Source organism: Lotus japonicus, chromosome 4, assembly GCF_012489685.1.
Source record: "Lotus japonicus ecotype B-129 chromosome 4, LjGifu_v1.2".
In the NCBI taxonomy this organism is placed as follows: Eukaryota; Viridiplantae; Streptophyta; class Magnoliopsida; order Fabales; family Fabaceae; genus Lotus; species Lotus japonicus.
This window is the reverse complement of record NC_080044.1, coordinates 57969099-57982531: the sequence shown is the minus strand read 5'-3', so window position 1 is coordinate 57982531 and position 13433 is coordinate 57969099. Positions and strand designations below refer to the sequence as shown.

At 43.4% G+C, this 13433-nt stretch overlaps 1 non-coding gene across 1 annotated transcript; it reads right to left on the bottom strand.

Moving 5' to 3' along the window:
• Window positions 1-241: 241 nt before the first annotated feature.
• On the bottom strand, window positions 242-348 carry LOC130716460 (small nucleolar RNA R71). The gene has a single exon (XR_009012071.1). It is a non-coding gene; the product is annotated as a small nucleolar RNA R71 (small nucleolar RNA).
• Window positions 349-13433: the final 13085 nt, after the last annotated feature.

Genomic DNA, 13433 nt, shown 5'->3' with positions numbered 1-13433 from the left:
CCAATATGGTGGAGGTACTTTGGAGGATCCACATGCTCACATGGAGAGGTTCATCCGGAATTGCAACACTTACCGGGTGAACAATGTTCCGGCGGATGCAATTCGGTTGAGCTTGTTTCCATTTTCTTTGAAGGACACCGTTGAGGAATGGCTGAATTCTCAACCTCAAGGGAGCTTCACTACTTGGGAAGACTTAGCGGAAAAGTTCACAACAAGGTTCTTCCCAAGAGCCATTTTGAGGAAATTGAAAAAAGACATCATGAATTTTGTGCAACCCACTGAAGAAAATCTCTATGAAGCTTGGGAGCGCTTCAAGAAGCTCTAGAGGAAATGTCCTCAACACAATCTCACCGAAGCTGAATTGGTTGCAACATTTTATGATGGTCTACAATACTCTTGGAGGTTTGGCCTAGATGCGGCTTCAAATGGCGAGTTCGATGCTCTTCCCCCACAAGCGGGGTATGACTTAATAGAAAAGATGGCAGCGAGAGCCATGAACTCTGGAAATGATCGCCAAACTCGAAGGAGTAAGCTTGAAGTGGAAGCTTACGACAAGCTCTTGGCCTCCAACAAGCAACTCACCGAACGAATTGCGGAGATTCAAAATCACATAAAGGCGACCAATTTGGTCGGTGCTACAGCAGCCAAAGTGGAGAGTGTGGCTATTGGAGGGCCCAATGTTAGTGAATTTTGCACCATTACTAGTCAGGGTTTTCGAGGTCAAAGCTCTGGACTTTCTCAACATGTCCAAGGGCAAGTTGGTGAAAATGATGGGGGCAAGAAGAGCTTAGAGCAGCTATTGGAGAGTTGCATCAACCGCATGAACAACAACCATAAGAACCAAGAGGCGGCTATCAAGAACTTGGAGAACCAACTTGGCCAGCTAGCCAAGCAAATGGCCGAGATACCTCAAGGTAAGTTTTCTCCCGATTCTTTAATTTTGTCTAAACAAGAAAATTTTGTTGTTGTTACCACTATGAGTGGGAGAGTGTTACACGAGTCAAAAAAACAAGATGAGGGAGAGAAAAATGAGAAAGTACAGGAAGATTATGAGGGTGCTACGGAGAAGAGAGTGAGTGAACCTGTGAAAGCTAGAGTTGTGAGCATTCCTTCTCCTGAACTTAGTAAGATTCCATTCCCCAAGGCTTTGGTTAAGAAAAACCTGGATAAACAGTTTTCTAAGTTTTTGGAAGTTTTTAAGAAACTCCACATCAATATTCCTTTTTCTGAAGCCTTGGAGCAAATGCCTATCTATGCTAAGTTCATGAAGGACATTTTAAGTAAGAGAAGGAAGTTGAGTGAGGTTGATGAAACTATCATGATGACCGAGGAGTGTAGTGCCATTTTGCAAAGAAAAATGCCTAAGAAGATAAGGGACCTGGGAGTTTTACTATCCCAGTGGAGATTGAGGGGTTGACTGTTGTTGAAGCCTTGTGTGATTTGGGAGCGAGCATCAACTTGATGCCGCTTAGCATGTTTAGAAGGCTAAACTTAGGAGAGGTCACCCTGACCATGCTCTCCTTACAAATGGCGGACCGATCCCTAAAAACACCTTATGGGATCATTGAAGATGTGATGGTTAAGGTTGATAAGTACATGTTCCCAGTTGATTTTGTGGTGCTAGACATGGAGGAGGATGCTAAGATTCTTCTCATTCTTGGCCGACCCTTCTTAGCCACTGGCAGGGCGAAGATCAATGTTGATAAGGGTCAGCTCATTCTTAGAGTAGGTGAGGACAAGGTAAGATTTTCAGTTTTCAATCCTAATTTGCAAACTAACCTTAATGATGGTTTTGTTTGTGATATGATCAAAAGCTTGTCCAGGTCTTCAAAGGAGACCCCCAAGTTAAGTGAAAAAGATGTTGAGCTTAATCAAGCTCTCATCAAGCTTGTTAGTGAAAACAAGTATGGGGGGGTCTCAAGAGGAGAATTTCCAAGACCACATGGCCCGATTCACTCAAGCTAGTCACCTTGTAAATATGGAAGGTGTGACTAGTGATGAGTTCATGATTAAGCTCTTCCCTCACTCCTTGAAGGGGGGAGCAAGGATTTGGTACGATGGTTTAGATGATACCCTCTCTTGGGAGGAGTTGTTCCAAAAGTTTTGTGCAAGGTTCCTACCTTGTACATGTGGAGAAAAGATTGATGGTAAGGAATTCCCTTCCTAATACCAAAGGAAGGAGAGTCCACCTAGGACTATAACTTAGGGCTGCTTGGGAGACAACCCAAGTCATGTTTTACTTTGCTTGTTTGTTTGTTGCATTTTGCAGGGAATGAGAGCCTGAATTTTGGAGTAGGAGGTGTATCTAAGGCCTCCATGGTAATTGGTAAAGGAGTTCGACTCTTTCCCTTAGTTTAGCTCATGAATTTTTTTTGCATATTTTTCCTTTGTAGCCTTCATTTTCTATTTGGTCATGCATTGTTTAGTTAGAGTCGTTTTTTTGGGTCTTTACTTCCCTATACTCACATGTTTTTGCCCTTAGTTATGCTCTCTAGCTTGTGCTGGTTTTGGAAAATGCTTTTGTGAATACTTGGGTTTTCTTTTGGGGATGAGTGATTGCATGCTTTGGGGAAGAGAGGAGGAGACTTCGGTCTTCCGAGTGTTTCTTAAGGATAGAGTGGGTGTGAGTTCAATAAGGGTCTGTCTTTGACCCTTCACCATAAAATTTCCCTGGAGGATTCTGACTTACTCGTACTTCTTGGTTCTGTATTGATTTCACTCTTTGTATGCTTTGTGATACTTGCACAATTCTTGAGACCTGTAGGTTTTTGAGCTTCAAAGTTTGTTGGCTTGAACATTTGTCCCTAGTTGTCCCTTTTGAGCCTATTGAAGATTTATTTGTGTTGGCCCAAGATATTTGGCCCAAAGACATTTGGCCCAAAGTGCACAAGGCAGTCGAACATGGACTGAAGGAAAGAAAGGAAAATGCGCCAAGTTAAAGAGGCAGTCGAATTCGACAAAGGGACATTAGTAACCGTTGCTACAAACACGGGCACATTTAACATGTGCAGCATTGACTGAGTCAGTTTCTCACCACGATGGCTGAGTACGTGGCCAACAAGCGGTTGAAACAATTGAAACACACGATCTCTACCACTACGCAGAGAACTTCCGGAGCAAGCATCAGATCGTGGGAAGGGAAAATCAGACCCACTAACCCATCCAAGAGGAGGAAAACCGCCAAGGACATGCGGAACATGGAGCTCTATAAATAGGAGAATCCAATTCAAAAAAGGCGTTCCCAACTCAGCTCTAAAAATCACTAAAAAAGCTCTCATGTCCGCATCAAAGAGACTCAACGAGCCTAACGTGATCATGGAGGAGTACGTTGACGAGCCAGCCATTTATGATTCCTGCACTTAGATTCTCGAATTCATTGTTTTTTGCTGCTTTTATTGGATTTGTAGTCGAATTTATCAATCTTACTTTGTGTAAAGCTTTTCGATTAATGAATTTTACTTTCAAGCATTTCTAATTGTCTTGTATTTTATCTTTGAATCTTTACTTGTTTTTACCCCTCGACACACGGCTGTCGAAAACCCCAATTTCACACACGCTTTGGCAAGACGTTTTCCCAAAAGAACCCTTAATTCGCAAAACTCTTAAACTTTTTCCAGTCGAACTCGGAAAATGTTTGTTTACAAAATATCACGGTAAACAAATTGGCACACCCGGTGGGACCATTTTTGTGAAAACCAAGTTTTACAGAAGTGTTTTGTGTGAAGTTTTGTTGTTTGTGTTTGTGCTACTTGTTTTGCTTGTTGTTTACTTGTGTACGTTAGTTTATGCACTTGAGAAGTGGCAGAACAGTAAGTATGGCAAATAATCGAGGTAGAACCTCCCCACAGGGATCCAATGTGGTGAACCAAAATAGCCCTGGTGGGAGCAGTAGTAACAATGAGGAGGAGTTGCCTCCTGGAACCAATCTTGGCGTCATACCACCACCACAGGGTGTAATGATGTCAGCCGTGGCTGAGGTGCCTATCTCTACCATTGTTCAGGCCGTCACAATGCCAACTGTGACGAGGGGAGTGGCCAACGTGGCCCAAGCGTCCTATTTGCCAAACCTTCCTCCGCCTGCGAGAGATATGCCCTTTGGCATGCCTACATCGTTGATGCATGGCTTGCAGGGCAATTATTCAACGCTCTCAGAGAATGTGCCCCCTTTTGGGATGCCCCCATTCGGGGCAAATGGCACAATGATGAATTTAGGAAATCGAGTGAGCCCTCCCGACTTTGCCACGGGGCAAAGTTCACAAATGTACCTGCCCACGGGCATGAACTCCGGGTCACTCCAGGCTATCAGGCAGCAGTTCGATGATAGCCAGCACGAGATGGTTAATATGTTATCTCGACAGATGGGGGAGATCTTCAACCCCTTGATCCAGAACACAAATGCCAACAACCAAGAGTTAGCCCATCAGATGGGGCGTCTGGCAACGGCGTTAGAAGCACAAAACGAGGTAGCACCCCTGCCAAGAATTGAACCAATTCCACCAGTCGCGATCCCAGCTCGCAGGCCCGTACAACCTTACCACCACGTAGGACAAAACCCTTTATTCGAAGAAAATGAAGGGGGTCAGCCAGGGCCGCATAATGTATACGTTATAAATAGGGATGAACATGCGGATGGAGTATTGGAAAGAATTCGACACCAAAATGCAGGGGGGCAACAAAACGTTGCTACTGTGGTCGAACAATTGCTAAATCAACACGGTTTTAATGTAGGTTTTGCTAACAGACCCCACTTTGTTTCAGCCTTCACTGAAGAGGTTCTCGAAGCGGAACTCCCTAGAGGTTGGAAAGTCCCAAAGTTCACTAAGTTTTCCGGGGACTCAGGGGAATCCAATGTAGAACACGTGGCGAGATACCAGATTGAGGTTGGAGACCTGGCCATTAATGAGAATCTGAAAATGAAGTACTTCCCAAGTTCTTTAACTAAGAACGTGTTCACGTGGTTCACAACCCTTGCTCCTAGGTCAGTCCACACTTGGACACAATTGGAAAGGATTTTCCATGAGCAGTTCTTTAGAGGGGAGTGCAAAGTGAGTCTAAAGGATTTGGCCAGTGTCAAAAGGAAGAATGTCGAATCCATTGATGACTATCTGAATAGATTTAGGATGTTAAAATCTCGATGTTTTACTCATGTCCCAGAACATGAATTGGTCGTTTTGGCTGCAGGTGGTTTAGAGTATTCGATTAGGAAGAAACTCGACACGCAGTATATTCGCGATATGTCTCTACTCGCCGATAGAGTGAGGCACGTCAAATTACTCAAAGCGGAGAAGAACGACAAAAGAGCTAAGACAACTCACAAATGGCCCAAAAAAGAGAAAGTGACCTTCATAGATACAGAGTTGGTGTGTCCAACACAATACACATGCCATGAGGTCGCTCCCAAAGTCGACATTAATGACATCAATCTGGCTGAGCTCCAGCCAGGAGATCCTTATGTGTGCAAGGCATTAAAGCCTTATGAAAACAAGTTGGGAGAAGAATCTCCCAAAGACAGTATTCCTACTGTCAAAACTTATACTTTTGATGTGACCAAATGTGATGCAATTTATGACATACTTGTTTCTGATGGTTTAATTATGGTCCCTAAAGACCAAAAATTGCCTTCTCCTGAACAGAAGAAAGGCAAAAAATACTGTAAGTATCATAACTTTTTTTGCCACTGGACCTCACAGTGTGTTCGTTTCAGGGATCTCGTTCAAGGAGCACTGGATTCTGGCAGGCTCAAATATGGTGAGAAAACCAAAGGCCAGGCGAAAGTCGACTCAGATCCACCTCATAAAGCTGAAGCCAATTATGTGGAGCCCCTCCACATTTGCATGGTAGATATCACCACGAAGCTCGACTCAAGCTTGACTCTGGAAGAAACAAAAACAGAAGAGGTAGCAGTCGAAGTACCAGCTGAAGAGGTTAGCTTAGAAGAAGTATACCCTAAAGCTGGAGAAACCCTCGTCGAGTTCCTGTCTCGAAGTCAAGATGGGGAAAAGGAGGTCATGTTGTGCCCTAGATGCAGCGCTGTTTTCGACAAGTCAGCAGCCAAGGCTTATCAGGACTCTGAGTTGAAGAGGAACTACCAGCAGAAGACGCCTGTGGCCAGAAGGTTGACCTTTCCCCATGAGGAGATCGCCACCCATGTGGATCAAGATCGAAAGGGGAAAAACAAAAATTATGTCCCCAATGCTGAGGTGCCAAGAAACCAATGGTTCCGCTCAGCCCCTCCTAAACCGAAACCAAGGCAGAAGTGGTAGAAAATCGACTTGGGCCAAGGATCGTCATACGTTAACAATTCTCAGGTGTCGAGAAACTACTCTTATGGCTCGAGGAACTACTATGGGCCAGAGCAAATTACTAGGACCCAATTCCGACGCTTTTTAAGGAAAATAAAAGCGGAGCGAGAAAGGGGTGGCAAATTTCGATCCCTATGGGATATCAAGCCTGCAGATGCCGCAGAAAACAAGCCAAGCGTGGCATCCATCATCAATCAGCTAGACTAAGCCATCAAGCAAGGAATGACCCTGCCAAACTCCAATCAAGAGAAGGTAAAGGCAGCTGCTGAAGATGAAGATGAAGACATGTTAGAGGACTTCGATGAAAGTGATGGGGAAGACCTCAACATCATCTGCATAGTGTCCATACTCCCTGCTGATTTCGATCGAGTATCCGAGGTCGTTGAAGGCGACGAGGATTACTATGTCGAGGAAGAGGCGGATGATAACCCTTTGTGCTATTATGTCATGCAGAGAGGGGCTGTCGAAGATGAGAGGGCCATTTTCCAAAGGCCCTCAGAACATATGAAGAGCCACTTGAAGCCCTTGTTCGTGTGGGCCAAAGTGGAAGACAAAGGCGTCAACAAGGTACTTGTCGACGGTGGTGCTGCTATCAACTTAATGCCTAAGTTCATGATGAAAAGGTTAGGCAAGACGGAGGCAGATTTGATCCCCCATGACATGGTCTTATCAGACTATGAAGGTAAGACCAACACTTCCATGGGTGCAATTATGCTAAATATAACAGTGGGGACAGTAAGCAGATCGACATTGTTCATCGTTGTGCCTTCAAAGGCCAACTACAACCTCTTATTGGGTAGGGAATGGATCCATGGAGTAGGGGCAGTGCCCTCCACCCTACATCAAAGAATCTCCATATGGAAAGCAGATGGGGTTGTCGAGAATGTGCAAGCTGACCAAAGTTACTACTTGGCAGAAACAAGCTATGTCGACAAGAAGAATTTCGAGAAGAGTTTGGCCACAATTGCTCCCCTGGACACAGTGGCCAATCAGTATTTCAACCCTTATTCAGAGTATTCAGTAACACTAGACCCAATTCGAGGATTGCACCTCAATGAGTCATGCAAGGTGGATGCCATGAGTGGATGGCACAGTGACGAGGAAGAAGAAGTTGCTACTAAAGAAGTGGCAATTAATGAGGCTGCCACCGGTGTGGCAACGCAACGCAATGATGATTAATTCGAGCTTAGCTCGGATTTCGGCCCACGCGGCCAAAAACAGGATGAAAACGGCTTTAAAGGCCGACAAAATGGCCAAAGATATGGCCATGGAAGGAGAGTTTGAAGTTACAGTTTCACCTGTCGAGATGCTATCTCGGAAGGAAAAGGATAGTTCATGTGGAAATGAGCCAAGTGAAAAAGCCAAAAAAGACGAGTGTGATCTGAAAATGGATTGCATTTACGATGATGGCCCATTGGGGTTCGAAAAACCTTTAGTGGACACATCGAAAATGGAGGCTCAAGACCCTTTGGAAGAAATTGATTTGGGGGATGGCTCGAAGAAAAGACCAACCTATATAAGTTCCTTGATCGATCCAGAGCTTAGAAACAGAATGATAGAATTGCTGAAAGAGTTCAAAGATTGTTTCGCTTGGGATTACGACGAGATGCCCGGTTTGAGTCGAGACTTGGTGGAGTTACAACTACCAATCAAAGAGGACAGAAAGCCAGTAAAACAATTGCCTAGGAGGTTCCATCCAGACGTTCTAGTAAAAATCAAGGAAGAAATCGAAAGGTTGCTGCGGTGCAAGTTCATTAGAGCGGCCAGATATGTTGAGTGGTTGGCTAATGTTGTCCCAGTCATAAAGAAAAATGGTAAAATGAGAGTCCGCATAGATTTCCGAGATCTGAATGCTGCTACGCCCAAGGATGAATATCACATGCCCATAGCCGAAATGATGGTAGATTCAGCAGCAGGCCATGAATACTTAAGTCTTTTGGATGGGTATTCTGCCTACAACCAGATTTTCATTGCCAAGGAGGATGTGTCAAAAACAGCATTTCGATGTCCTGGTGCCTTAAGGACATATGAGTGGGTGGTCAAGTCATTTGGTTTAAAAAACGCTGGCGCGACCTACCAAAGGGTAATGAATACTATTTTTCATGACTTTATTGAAACTTTTATGCAGGTCTACATTGATGACATAGTGGTCAAGTCCTCCTCCAGGGATGAACACTTGTCACACTTAAGGAAGTCATTCGAAAGAATGAGGATACATGGCCTAAAAATGAACCCTCTTAAATTTGCATTTGGTGTGATTGCAGGTGACTTTTTGGGTTTTGTGGTGCACAAGAAAGGCATCGAAATCAACAAGAACAAGGCCAAGGCCATTCTCGACACAAGTCCACCAACGAGCAAGAAGCAGCTGCAGTCGCTTTTAGGCAATGTAAATTTCCTCAGAAGATTTATTGCTAACCTTAGTGATAAAACTAAGCCATTCTCATCCCTTCTTCGACTAAAGAGGGAGGACGTTTTCCGCTGGGAAGCAGAGCACCAGAAAGCATTCGATGAGTTAAAGACTTATTTGGCAAACCCTCTGGTGATGATACCTCCTATAAAAGGGAAGCCAATAAAGTTATATATTTCGGCTACGGATGAAACCATTGGCAGTATGTTGGCACAAGAAGACGAAGATGGCATAGAAAGATCCATATTTTATTTAAGTCGCGTGTTAAACGATGCTGAAACTCGATACACTATCGAGAAATTGTGTTTGTGTTTGTACTTTTCTTGTACCAAGCTGAAATATTATATAAAGCCAATTGATGTAATGGTTTTTTCTCACTTTGATATAATAAATCACATGTTATCCAAGCCTATTTTACATAGTCGAATTGGTAAATGGTCTTTAGCATTAACTGAATATTCACTCACTTATGCCCCTTTCTTTAAAGGCAATTAAGGGGCAAGCAGTAGCTGATTTCCTGGCAGACCACACTTTCCTGAAGAAATAGCTTATGTAGGATTACAACCATGGAAGTTGTTTTTCGACGGTTCAAGTCATAAGGAAGGATCAGGAATTGGTATGTTCATAGTGTCTCCGCAAGGCATACCAACTAAATTCATGTTTCGGATACGAGAAAGTTGTTCTAATAACGAAGCTGAGTACGAGGCTCTAGTCTCAGGCCTCGAAATATTGTTGGCCTTGGGGGCAAAGAACGTCGAAGTTAAAGGCGACTCAGAATTGGTTGTAAAGCAACTTACTAAGGAATATAAGTGCGTAAGTGAAAACTTGGCTAAATATTACGTAAAGGCCATGAGTTTACTGGCCAATTTCGACCAAGCAGGAATTAGCTACATACCCAGGGTAAGCAATCAAGAGGCTAATGAGTTAGCACAAATTGCTTCTAGGTACATGATAGATAAACTAAAATTGAAAGAGTTAATTAAGATCAAAGAAAAATTGAGCCCTTTAGATCTCGACGTTATGGCTATTGATAACCTGGCCCCCAATGATTGGAGAAAGCCAATAGTCGAATACTTGCAGAACCCAGTGGGGTCGACTGATAGAAAAGCCAAGTACAAGGCTCTAAGTTATACCATCCTAGGTAATGAGTTGTTCAAAAAGAACGTCGACGGCACATTGTTGAAATGTCTAAGCGAAGACGACGCATTCGTAGCCGTATCAGCTGCTCACGACGGCCTATGTGACGCTCACCAAGCGGGGGAAAAGATGAAATGGATTCTGTTTAGGCAAGGGATGTATTGGCCAACTATCATGAAAGATTGCATCGAATATGCAAAAGGCTGTCAAGATTGTCAGAAACATTCAGGAATCCAACATGTGCCGGCTAGCGAATTGTATTCTATTATCAAGCCATGGCCTTTTAGGGGATGGGCGATAGATTTAATTGGCGAGATTCATCCAGCTTCATCAAGGCAGCACAGGTATATCATTGTGGCAGTCGACTATTTCACTAAATGGGTCGAAGCCATTCCACTACAGAACGTGACACAAGAAACGGTGATCGAATTTATACAGAATCACATTGTGTATCGTTTTGGATTACCGGAGTCGATCACGACGAACCAAGGCACAGTGTTCGTAGGACGCAAAGTGGCAGCCTTTGCAGAATCTTGGGGCATCAAGCTCCTAACCTCGACCCCCTACTACGCTCAGGCAAATGGCCAGGTGGAGGCTGCCAATAAAATTCTAATAAGCTTAATCAAAAAGCACGTGGGTCGAAAGCCAAAAAGCTAGCATGAGTCTTTGAGCCAAGTCCTGTGGGCTTATAGGAATTCACCAAGGGAAGCGACAGGAACAACACCTTTTCGACTGGCCTATGGCCAAGAAGTCGTGCTACCCGCAGAAGTATATTTGCAATCGTGCAGAATTCAAAGGCAAGAAGAAATTCCAAGTGAAGATTACTGGAATATGATGCTAGATGAATTGGTAAATCTCGACGAAGAAAGAGTCTGGCGTTAGACGTCTTAATGAGGCAGAAGGATCGCGTAACTAAAGCGTACAACAAGAAGGTTAGAAATCGATCTTTCGTTACAGGGGATTACGTATGGAAGGTTATCTTGCCAATGGATAAGAAAGATAGGGCTTACGGAAAATGGGCCCCCAATTGGGAAGGGCCAATTAAGGTCGAGAAAGCGCTACCTAATAATGCCTACATGATTAAAGAACTAAACAATCAACGTCAGTGCGTTACGATAAATGGCAAGTACCTAAAGGCATATAAGCCAATGTTGCATGAAATCAAAATCGAATAAAAGACAAGTGTCGAAATTGCCAAATTGCATTCATTAATCGAAAAAGAACATTACAGATATGGTAAGATACAAAAGAAATTAAAAGCCTAGAACGGAAGACTGGCTTTACAGCCATCATATCTAGCCTGCATGGGTTCCAGTCGATCCACCAGCGCCGCCATCTGGCCCTCAAGTCGAGCCTTCTTTTGACGAGCAGCTAGGTCTTCTAGGGAAACCGAAGATATCTCGACAGCTAGTCGAACTAGGCCTTCCGGGTCTTGCTGACCCAATGAGGCTTGGAGAAAATTGAATTTCTCCTTCAACTCATCAATCTGGTATTCCTGAAAGAACAGCATCACTGAAAGCTCCTGAATTCTTCAAACAGGGGCTTGGCTTCCAAAAGTAGCCCCCGGAATTCCTGAAGAGGAATTCTAACACGTGCAATGATAGGCTTGTGGAGCAGTTTGTAACACCCCGATTTCGGTGGCGTCACTTTAGTAACCAAAAGTAAACTTAATGCGGAAAAACGTGTATGTATTTTTTTTTTGATAATAACTAAGACAAGACTGAAATAAATAAAAACCCAAATGCGAAAAGGCAACAGAACTAATATACAATATATAACATCCCCCGCTGTAAGTAGCGACATCGTCACGAGTAACCTCCAGTGACGGAAAGTATAAGAGTGTAACGCCCGTAGGCAAAATGTACAATCCCAAAATGATAGGTCAAGTGTCAGTAACACAAGCCCTCAAAAATAAGAATAAGTCAGAGCTATGACACTAACACCCAACCTGAGTGGACTCTAAACACCCATCCCCCATACTTCCATCATCGACTCTCATCTGGTCATGCATGAAGTCCGGGTTCACGTCGAAATCTCAGTAGTAGTCATTTCGCTCCGGGTCTTCCCCGAACGATGAAGAATCACGAAAGAATCCACCGACGACATCTGACAAAAAGGCATAAATAGCCCCCCAAACACAGGTAGCACGCGCAAGGGTCAACTTACGGAAACGAATATAGCATGGAGAATACCAGACAACAAGTAAAGTATACGGAGTATATATATATAAGTTCTGCATTTGTCTACCCTAAGGTTTAAACATAGCATGTTATCAAATCTCTAGTACAATTCAAACATCAAAGCACATAACGATATTTATCAACATCTACTCATCAAAACACATAACGATGTTTATCAACATCACATCATCAAAATCTCAACGAATATAATTAGAGTGCACGATATATCAATGCAACGTCAATCTCGACGATTCCGAAAAAATAGGCTGGGCACGATTGAGTCGGTCCCAACACTGGCATTGTGCCGACCATAACCCCCGAGTGTCACTTACAACCTTGACATAGCCGGATCAGTCCTAACCCTGCGGGTCGACTTTTCCCTCCGCTATGCCCGACAATCAACAGGTCGATCCTAACCTCACGGTCGATCATATCCCCCGTCGATGTCCAAATTACCCGAAGGTATAAACTGTACCCGAAGGTATAAACCGTACCCGAAGGCATAAACTGTACCCGAAGGCATAAACCGTACCCGAAGGCATAAACTGTACCCGAAGGCATAAACTGTACCCGAAGGTATAAACCGTACCCGAAGGTATAAACCGTACCCGAAGGTATAAAGTATAAACATTATCTCATGATGATCTCCAAATCATCCGACTCATCTCCATCCGATGGTCAAAACTGCTCAACGAATAAGAGTATCGACATACTCGGAAACTACCCGTTTCCCGGCTTATCTCTCGGATAGCCCAATAACACAACTGCTCCCAGAGCACTAGAGTATCGACATACTCAAAATCTCTCAATATCTCAACACTTGGATCCGACGACACTTCTCGTTTTCCAAAATCTAAGATTTGACTCCTAAGTTCTTCCTTCAAGATTTTTACCATTATTTAAAAGGTTTAGAGGTTGCTTAATGTCTTATGAATTTTTCTTATAAAATAGCTTCCACTTTGCCTCATCGCAATTCTTATGAGTTTAAGGATCTCCCAATCTAAAATAGCTTCCAGAGAATGTCTCGATCCACTAAAACAATACAAGGCCCGAATCCTCATTCGTCCTATCAAACTTCCTCAACACTTTCAAAAAAAAAATCGGCATGACCTGCCCGCTATTCTCACTACTCAGAATCTCAGATATCAATGCAAAGCACAGTTAACTCAGTGTAATCAACAAACATGTCATATCTCAACACATTCTAAAATAGCCACTGTAAGGCCCAAGTTTTAACGCTTTGGATAAGTGAATAAAATAAAAGAGTTATTTGATTAAGATAAATTTGGGAAGGAAAAAGGTTCAGGAAAAGTCCAAGAATTTATCGAAAAACCGAAAGAGTTATAGCACGACTAACATACGCTTAATCCTAGGTCGAAGGTATTAGTGAATAGTTAATTTACGCTT